The following is a 10,336-nucleotide window of genomic DNA, read 5'->3' on the forward strand; positions in this document are numbered from 1 at the left end:
AGGCTGGCCGGCCTGTAGTTCCCTGGCTTGTCCTTGTAACCCTTTAGCCACCTTCCAGTCTTTGGTAACTTCACCAGTGGCTAACGATGAAGCAAATATCTCTGCAAGGGCTTTTGCAATTTCTTCTCTCGTCTCCCACAAAGTCCGAGGATGCACTTGGTCAGGCCCTGGGGATTTATCTATCTTCAAGTACCTCCTCTGGTAATATGAATGTCCTCCAAAGCATCTCCACTTGTTTCCCTTATCTCTTGAGCAACCAAGAATTTCTCCTCAGTAAACACTGAGGAGAAATATTCATTAAAAATCCCACCCATCAACTGTGGCTGGAGACATTGGCGGCCCTGCTGATCTCTAGGGGGACCTACTCAGCTACCCTTTTACTCTTAATATATCTATGGAACCTCTTGGGATTTTCCTTAACCCTACCAGCCAGATCCATCTCATACCCTCTCTTTTCCCTCCTGATTATCCCTCTTAAGAGTATTCTTAATCTTTTTATAGTCATCAAGGGATTCACTTGTCCCCGACCTCCTAAACCCAATACATGCTTCCTTCTTTTTCTTGACCAGAGCCTCAATATCTTTCATCAGCCAAGGCTCCCTAAACTTGCCAGGTTTACCCTTCACCCTAACGGGAACATGCTGCTCCTGGACTCTTGATATCACACTCTTCAAAGCCCCCCACTTGCCATTCGTTCCTTTCTATTCAAACAGGCTCACCCAATCGACGTCTGCTAGGTCCTGCCTAATTCCCCCCCAAATTAGCCCTGCTCCAGTTTAGGACCCTAACCTGTGGACCTGTCCTATCCTTTTCCATCATCATCTTAAAGCTAATAGAATTATGGTTACAAGAACCAAAGTGCTCCCTGACTGCCACTTCGTCACTCTTTTAGGTAGTGCATTCCAAAATGAACAACTCATTCTGAAAATTATTTTAAATCCATTACTTTAAGGGGCAGGATACGGCACAACAAATATGCTGCTGCATCACAGCTCCAGAGACTTGTGTTCAAACGTGATCTCAGGTGCTGTCTGTATGGAGTTTGCACATTCTCTGGCGACCATGTGGGTTTCTGCCAGATGTCCCTGTTTCTTCCCACATCCTAAGGCTGTACTGGTAAGTTAACTGGCAGCTGTGTGTTACCCCTTGTTGTGGGTAGATGTCCAAAAAGGATGGGCATGTGAGAGAGAATAAACTATGGGGGGGGGGGGCGCGGGGGGGTACAGGGGAATGGGAATGGTTGATTGCTCTCAACTGGAATGAACTCTATGGGTCAAACAGCCTCCTTGTGTGTGCAGTTAGTAAGTAAATCAATTGCCTTTCACTATCAAGCAGGGAATTCGTTTTGAAGACACAAGAGACTGCAGATGCTGGAGCGTGGAGTAGCACTCAAAGCACTGGAAGAATTCAGCAGGTTAGGCAGCACCTACGGAAGGGGATGGACAGTGGACATTTCGGGTCAAGATCCTTCGTCTGGACTCAGACATCCACTAGAGTCCAGATGAAGGGTCTTGACACGAAATGTTGACTGTTCACTTCCCTCCATTGGTGCTACCTGACCTGTTGAGTTCCTCCAGCACTTTATCTGTTACAAGGAATTCATTTTTCCCCTGTTTATTCCACCAAAACCTCATATAATATGAAGACCTCCATTGGGAGTCTCCTCTACCTTCTCTGCTTCAAGAAGAGTTATCCCAACTTCTTTAATCTTGTCCACAGTTTCCAAATCTGTGATATTATCTGGTGTATCTCCTTTGTACCCTCACCATCCTGTGATATCCTTTGTAGAGCACGGTGCCCATACTTATGTAAAATACTCCAGTTGAAACTTAACCAGAGATTTGGAAAAGCTGAGGCTGGATTCCTTATTTTCACAATCAATGACTCATGGGAATAGCCAACGAGAAGGAACAGATTGGAAGGTGCAGCAACAAACAATCTGATGGGGGGAATCCAATGGGTCGGGCAGGACTGGTTTCTGTCCTGATGCAGGGTTTCAACTCAAAGTGTTGGCTATTCCTTCCCCCCCCCATAGATGCTGCCTGACCCGGTGAGTTCCTCCAGCAGATTGTTTGCTGCTCCAGATTCCAGCATCTGCAGTCTCTTGTGTCCCCAATTTGGAGGGTGGGCCTGGTTGATCAGGCTTGAGGCAGAATAAGCAAAAATGCTCAGTTCTAGTTATTCCTGTATGTACACAAGATATCTTTGTCTCTTGCTACGGTATGGTTGGCTATTGACTTATGGAGAGGGTTATTTTACAATACTTTTTTTTAAATAAAAAGGGAATAAATCTCTGATGCAGAGACATTAAATCTATTTGAATGCTAAACAGGGAGTGGATTAGAGTGAACATATCACCTGGTTAGTCAAAGTCAAAGTCGAGTTTATTGTCATATGCACAGGTACACGTATGCACAGGTGCAATGAAAAACTTACTTGTAGCAGCATCACATACTGTGCTAAACTGTAGTGATTATTGTTTTGCCAGTTGGTTCAAGATATCAAATGGTTGAAAGGAAGTAGCTATTCTTGAACCTGAAGGTGTGGGACTTCAGGCTTCTGTACATCCTGCCCGATGGTAGCTGTGAGACAATGGCATGGCCTGGATGGTGGGGGATCTTTGATGATAGATATTGCCTTCCTGAGGCAGTGTTTCCTGTAGATACTACCAATGGTGGGGAGGGATGTGCCTGTGATGTATTGGGCTGAGTCCACTACCCTTTGTAGTTTCTTACATTCCTGCACATTCAAATTGCCGTACCAGACCACGATGCAACTAGTCAGGATACTTTCAACAATACATCTGTAGAAGTTTGTTAGAGTGTTTGGTGACAAGCTGAACCTCCTTAACCTCCTAAGGAAGTAAAGACAGCATCATGCTTTCCTTATGATTGCATCTATGTGCTGGGCCCAGGACAGGTCATCTAATATGTTAATGCCCAGGAATTTAAAGCTGCTGACTCTCTCCACTGCCGATCCCCCAATGTAGACTGGTGCATGTTTACCCTCCTTCCCCTTCTTGAAATCAACAATCAGCTCTTTACTTTTGCTAACATTGAGCGAGAGGTTGTTGTTGTGGCACCACTCAATCAGGTGTCCTATCTTGCTCGGGTAAGCTGACTCACCTGTGATTCATCTTATAACTGTGGTGTCGTTGGCAAATTTGAAGATGCCATTGGAGTTGTGCTTAGCCACACAGTCATGTGTGTACAGACAGCAGAACATTATACTGAGTGATAACTCAGATTTAAGTAATCTTCAGATGTGTTAAATCAGTAGAAATGTGTCTTTGGTTGCTAATACAAAATGTGAGTTATATTAATTTCGAAATGGGATGATCTATAGATCCCTAAGAATCAACAATTGGTTTTAGCCAGAGTAGTTTGTACTGGCGATGACTTCCAGATAGAATCCCAACCATCAGGAATAGGATCAGGTGCTTCCAGTTGCAATCATATAATTTGACCCCAAAGCAATTAAAATTGGAGTTCTAATGTCATGAAGAATTGTTGGATGACAGTCACAAAAAAGCAAGGACCACATATAGTGAAATCCCAATGAGACACAAATTAAAGGGTCTCAATTCTGACATATTTCAAGGCCAAAATATTTTTACCATCATTTTCCCTTGCTCCCTCACTTTTTGAAGTCTTTTCCATTGTCCGGATGTGAGTCCTTCACGCCTCATTGATCATCCCACACCCTTTTGCTCCACGGGAGGTTTCAGTCTTTGCTGAGCTTGCCTTAGGACACCTGCGTTACGGTATGAAAGGTGTACCACCCCAGTCAAACACTCCACCTGATACTGTCTCTGGAGATGGTTATGCCTGGCTACTGGGCACTTACAATCAGAAACAAGAGCCCCTTAGGGCTCGCCTCCCCACCTCACTGGGTAAGTGAAAGAAACAATCAGGATAACGATGTTTCACCAGTGGCCCCGGAGTGGCCTCCCACTCCCACTACACCTCTCATGTCTCTTCACAGTGCCAGACTAGAGTCAAGCTCAACAGGGTCTTCTTTCCCCCTTGATTCTGCCAAGCCTGTTCCTTCGACTGTGGTCTCACTAGATGGTAGGTAGGGACAGTGAGAACCTTGTCCATCCATTCATGCACATCACTAATTTGATGACGAAGCATTTGGCATCTAACGTGTCTCGTTGGGGAATTTCATTACGTGTGCTCCTTATTTTTTTGTGACAATCATACAACAGTCATTCCTAACATTTAAAGTCCAACTTCAATCATTAGAGGGTCAAATCGTATGATGTTATTTCATGCATGTTGAGGTCAGGTGTGCCAGCATGGATCATGACTGGAAACACCCTTTTATGCTGATTTGTGGCTGCATGGGAATATCTAATGACATTCCCTGGGCATGGCTTGTCAAGGACAGAGCGATGGATTTCTGCAGCTCCCATTGGGAAATGACCAAGATCCATTTCACGGTAACTTTCTTGATATATATTAGCCGAAAAGGCAATTCTGTGCGAAGTTAGAGACACAATCGGACGCACGACAGCTGTGGCAGGGTTTGCACGCCATCACTGTTGAAAAGGCGAAACCTAACAGCATAAGTGGCAGTGATGCTTCACTCCTGAATGAACTCAATATCTTTTATGCATGCTTTGAAAGGGAGAATAACACTACACCTGCGTGAATCCCCACTGCATCTGGTGACCCTGTGATCTCTTGTCTCGGAGGCCGACGTCAGAACATCCTTCAAGAGGGTGAAACCTCATGAGGTGTCAGACCCCGACGGTGTACCTGGCAGGGTACTGAAAATCTGTGCTGACCAACTGGCTGGAGTGTTCAAGGACATCTTCAACCTCTCACTGCTGCCATCAGAGGTTCCCACCTGCTTCAAAAGGGCATCGATCATACCAGTGCCCAAGAAGAGCAGGCTGAGCTGCCTCAATGACTATCACCCCGGTAGCACTCACATCTACTGTGATGAAGTGCTTTTGAAAGGTTGGTCATGGCTAGAATTAACTCCTGCCTGAGCAAGGACCTGGACCCACTGCAATTTGCCTACCGCCACAACAGGTCTACAGCGGATGCAATCTCACTGGTTCCCCACTCAGCTTTGGAACACCTGGACAACAGCAAAACATACGTCAGGCTGTTGTTTATCGTTCAAAATCATCATCCCATCAGTACTAATAAACAAGCTTCACATTCTGGGCCTCTGTACCTCCCCCTACAAGTGGATCCTCGACTTGCTGATCTGGAGACCACAGTCAGTGAGGATCCATAGTAACATCTCCTCCTTGCTGACAATCAAAACAGGTGCACCTCAAGGATGCGTGTGTAGCCCACTGTTCTATTCTCTCTACACTAATGACTGTGTGGCTAGACACAGCTCAAACACCATCCATAAATTCGCCGATGACACCACTGTTGTTGGCAGAATCTCAGATGGCGGAGGAAGCGTACAGGAGTGAGACCGATCGGCTGGTTGAGTGGTGTCGCAACCTTGCACTCAAGGTCAGCAAACCAAGGAATTGATTGTGGACTTAAGGAAGGGGAAGTCAGGAGAACACACACCAGTCTTCATTGAGGGGTCAATGGTGGAAAGGGTGAGCAGCTTTAAGTTCCTGGGTGTCAACATCTCAGAGGATCTATCTTGGGCCCAATACATTGATGCAATCACGAAGAAAGCATGCCAGCAGCTCTACTTCATTAGGAGTTTGATGAGGTTTGGAATGTCACCAAAGACTCTTGTAAGTTTCTACAGACGTACAGTGGAGAGCATTCTGACTGGTTGCATCATCGCCTGGTATGGAGGCTCCAATGTGCAGGATCAAAGGAGGCTGCAGAGGGTGGTAGACTCAGCTGGCTCCATCACGGGCACAACCCTCCCCGCCTTTGAGGACATCTTCAAGAGGCGGCACCTCAAGAAGGCAGCATCCATCATTAAGGAACCTCACCACCCGGCACATGCCCTCTTCATGTTACTACCATTGGGAGGAGGTAACAGTAGCCTGAAGATCCACACTCAATGTTTTAGGAACAGCTTCTTCCCCTCTGCCATCAGATTTCTGAATGGTCCATGGACCGATGAACACTACCTCGTTGTTCCTCTTTTGCACTATTTATTTATTTTTGTAACTTATAGTAATTTTTATGTCTTTATGTCTTGCACTGTACTGCTACCGCAAAACAACAAATTTCACGATATATATCAGTGATAATAAACCTGATTCTTATTCTGATTCCAATCCTGACCATTGTTTCAAATGATTTTTGGGTTGATTGTTTGTAGGTGACCCAAATCAGAATTAGCACAGTCACTGATGATTTAGGGCACAAATGATGAACTGAATTCCAATTTCTATTATCTTCGTCAGCTGCCTGTTGTACTCTTCTTTCAAAATTTGGTTCCATTGGCTTCAATGAAGCTAAATATATGAAGGGTTTCATCAGTCGACTAATACTGCAGTTCTCATTTAGCATTAGAGGCTAATGGAAAATCTCTGGGTCAAAAATCAAAGCACTCTGAGGGGATTTCCAGCACACTCTTTTCATATATTGCTAAATTAACATGGTTGTTAACCATGCTCTTCTGAATTGTAATAAAAGTGGCAAAATGTTAGGTGGGGCTAGAGCACGGATTATGTTATCTCGATAACTACTTGTCTTCAGGTGTCATACATTGGCACGTGGATGTGTTTTACAATCATTTTAGGGTTGTGTTGACATTTTTAAAACACTTCTGGTCATCTGCATTTGATTTTAGAGCCCAAATGCTTCTAAAACATTTTCCTGTTAGAGCGAAGGGCAAGGATGACAAGATTAGGGAACCTTGGTTGACAAGGGATATTAAGGGTCTTGTCGGGATAAAGAAGGGAGGCAGATAGGCAGCTGGGATCAAGCAAGTCCCTTGAGGAGTATAAATGATGTTGGAATACACTGCAGAAGGAAATTAGCAGGGTAAAAAGAGGTCATGAGATGTCCCTGGTAGACAAGATAAAGGAGAATCCTAAAATATTCTGTGTGTATTAAAAACAAAAGAGTAACTAAGGAAAGAGTAGGCCCCATTGAGGTTCCCCACAGGAAATGGGCAGAGTCTTAAATGAGTACATCTCATCTGTATTTACCATGGAGAAGTATATGGAAGCTAGTGAGTTTGGGGGGTTGGTAGGGGGAAAGTCAGTGATACCCTGGAGAATATTAACATTGACCACTGCTATACAACCATCAAAGATGCCTTCCAAGCCACCCCTCACCCTCACTTTGGGAAATCAGACCACCAGGCTGTGCTCCTTCTGCCTGCATACAGACAGAAACTGAAACAGGAGGATCCAGTACAGAGAGTTGTGCAGTGCTGGTCTGAGGAAGCAGATGAACTTCTACATGACTGCTTTGAGTCAGTGGACTGGTCCATGTTCAAAGCCTCAGCTGCCAGCCTAGATGAGTATGTCACCACCATCACAGAGTTTATCAGCAAGTGTGTTGAGGACTGTGTACCAAAGAGGACAATCTGGATGTTCTCAAACCGGAAACCATGGATGAACCAGGAGATCAGCTCCTTATTGAAGTCGAGGACTGCTGCACACAAATCTGGTGATCCTGACCTGTACAAGAAATTGAGATATGACCTTCGGAAAGCTGTCAGGAATGCCAAGAGGCAATACTGACTCAAAATAAGAGTCCCTGACCAGCCGTCAGTTATGGCAGGGCTTACATGCCATAACAGGCTACAAAATGAAGATGGGCTGCATAGTTAACAACAATGCATCCCTTCCTGATGAGCTTAACGCATTCTATGAGTGTTTTGAACAGAAGGGAAGTGGATTATCACCACCCACCCTGATAGCCTCCAATGCAAATGAACCCGTGGTCACCATCGAGGACGTCAGATCAGTCTTCCAGAGAGTGAACACAAGGAAAGCATCTGGCCCAGATGGTGTCCCTGGCCGAGTGCTCGGATCTTGTGCTGATCAGCTGGCGGGAGTATTTGCAGACATATTTAACCTCTCCTTGCTTTTCAATCTCAGGTTCCCACCTGTTTTAAGAAGACCACTATCATCCCGGTACAGAAGAAAAGAAAGGCAATGTGCCTTAATGACTACCAACCAGTGGCTCTGACATCTACCATCATGAAGTGCTTTGAGAGGATCCAACTCCAGCCTCCCAGACAACCTCGGCCCACTGCAATCCGCCTATCTCCGGAACAGGTCTACATCGGACGTCATCTCCCTGGCCCTATACTCAGCTCTGGATCATCTGGACAGTAAAGACACCTATGTAGGACTATTGTTTATTGACTACAGCTCCACCTTCAATACTATAATTCCAAGCAAACTCGTCACCAAACTCCAAGATCTGGGACTCAACACCTCCCTCTGAAACTAGATCCTTGACTTTCTGACCAACAGACCGCAATCAGTGAGGATAGGCAGCAATACCTCTGGCGCGATTATTCTTAACACTGGTGCCCTGCAAGACTGTGTCCTCAGCCCTCTACTCTATTCCCTATATACTCATGACTGTGTGGCCAGATTCTGCTTTAACTCCATCTACAAGTTTGCAGATGATACCACCATAGCAGGTATCATGTTGGCCAGGGACTCGGCCAGGGACACCATCTGGGGCAGATGCTTTCCTCGTGTTCACTCTCTGGAGACTGATCTTACGGCGACCACAGGTTCAGTTGATACCATAGTAGTATCTCAAATAACGATGAGTCGGGGTACAGAAAGGAGATAGAGAGCTTAGTGGCATGGTGTCATGACAACAACCTTTCCCTCAATGTCAACAAAACGAAAGAGCTAGTCATTGACTTCAGGAAAGGCGCGGTGTACATGCACCTGTCTACATCAATGGTGCTGAGGTCGAGAGGGTTGAGGGTTTCAAGTTCCTAGGAGTGAACATCATCAATAGCCTGTGCTGGTCAAGTCACGTAGATTCCACGGCCAAGAAAGCTCACCAGCGCCTCTACTTCCTCAGTAGGCTAAAAAAATGTGATATGTCCCCTTTGACACTCATCAACTTATATTGATGCAGCATAGAAAGCATTCTAAGACGCCACCCACCCTGGTCATTCTTTCTTCTCTCCTCTCCCATCAGGCAGAAGATGCAGGAGCCTGAAGGCACGTACCACCAGGTTCAAGGACAGTTTCTACCCCACTATGATAAGACTATTGAATGGTTCCCTTATACAATGAGATGGACTCTGACCACACAGTCTACCTTGTTATGACCTTGCACCTTATTGTCTACCTGCACTGCACTTCCTCTGTAGCTGTGACACTTTACTCTGTACTATTATTGTTTTTACCTGTACTACCTCAATGCTACCTCAATGCTCTGTACTAACTCAATGTAACTGCACTGTGTAATGAATTGATCTGTACAATCGGTATGCAAGACAAGTTTTTAACTGTACCTTGGTACAAGTGACAGTATTAAACCGATATCAATGCCATTACAAAACAGGAGGTGTTGGAGGTCTTGAAACACATGAAGGTGGATACATCCCTGGGGTCTGACCTGGTGTATCCTAGGATACTATGGGAAGCAAGAGAGGAGGTTGTTGGGCCTTAGCATAGATTTTGTATCTTTATTAGCCACAGGTGAGGTACTGGAAGATTAGAGGAGAGCCAATGTCGTTCCTTTACTTAAGAAGGGCTGCAGGGATAAGTCAGGGAACTACAAGCCAGTAAGCCTTACATCAGTGGTGGGAAAGTTATTGGAGAGGATTCTGAGGTACAGGATTTGGTTGCATTTGGAAAGGCAAGGACTAATTAGGGATGTCACCATGGCTCTGTGTGTGTGAAGTCATGTCTCATGAATTTGACTGAATTTTTTGAAGAGGAGACCTTGATGAGAGCAGGGTGGTAGACATTGTCTCCATGGACTTTAGCAAGGCCTTTGACAAGGTTCTGCATGGTAGGCTGGTCTGGAAGGTTAGAATGCATGGGATCCAGGGTAAGCTAGCAAACTGGATACAAAATTGGCTTGGTGGTAAGAGGCAGAGGGTGATGGTGGAGGGTTGTTTTTAAGATTGGAGGCCTGTGAGTAGAGCTTGGCGTTGGGTTGTTTGTTGTTTGCCGTATATGTTAATGATTCGAATGAGAATGTCTATGGCATGAAAATAAATTTGCAGATGACACCAAAATTGGTGGTATGGTGGAGAGTGAAGAAGGTTGTCTCAGGTTACAACAGGATATAGGTCAACTGGAAAAGTGGGCAAAGAAATGGCGGATGGAATTTAACTCAGATAGGCGCAAAATCATGCATTTTGGGACGTTAAGCCAGGGCAGGACGTACGCAGTGAATGGCAGAGCCCTGTGGAGGGTTGTTGAACAGGGAGACCTTGGGGCACAAGTACCTGG

This window comes from Pristis pectinata, chromosome 9, assembly GCF_009764475.1.
Source record: "Pristis pectinata isolate sPriPec2 chromosome 9, sPriPec2.1.pri, whole genome shotgun sequence".
Classification (NCBI taxonomy): domain Eukaryota; kingdom Metazoa; phylum Chordata; class Chondrichthyes; order Rhinopristiformes; family Pristidae; genus Pristis; species Pristis pectinata.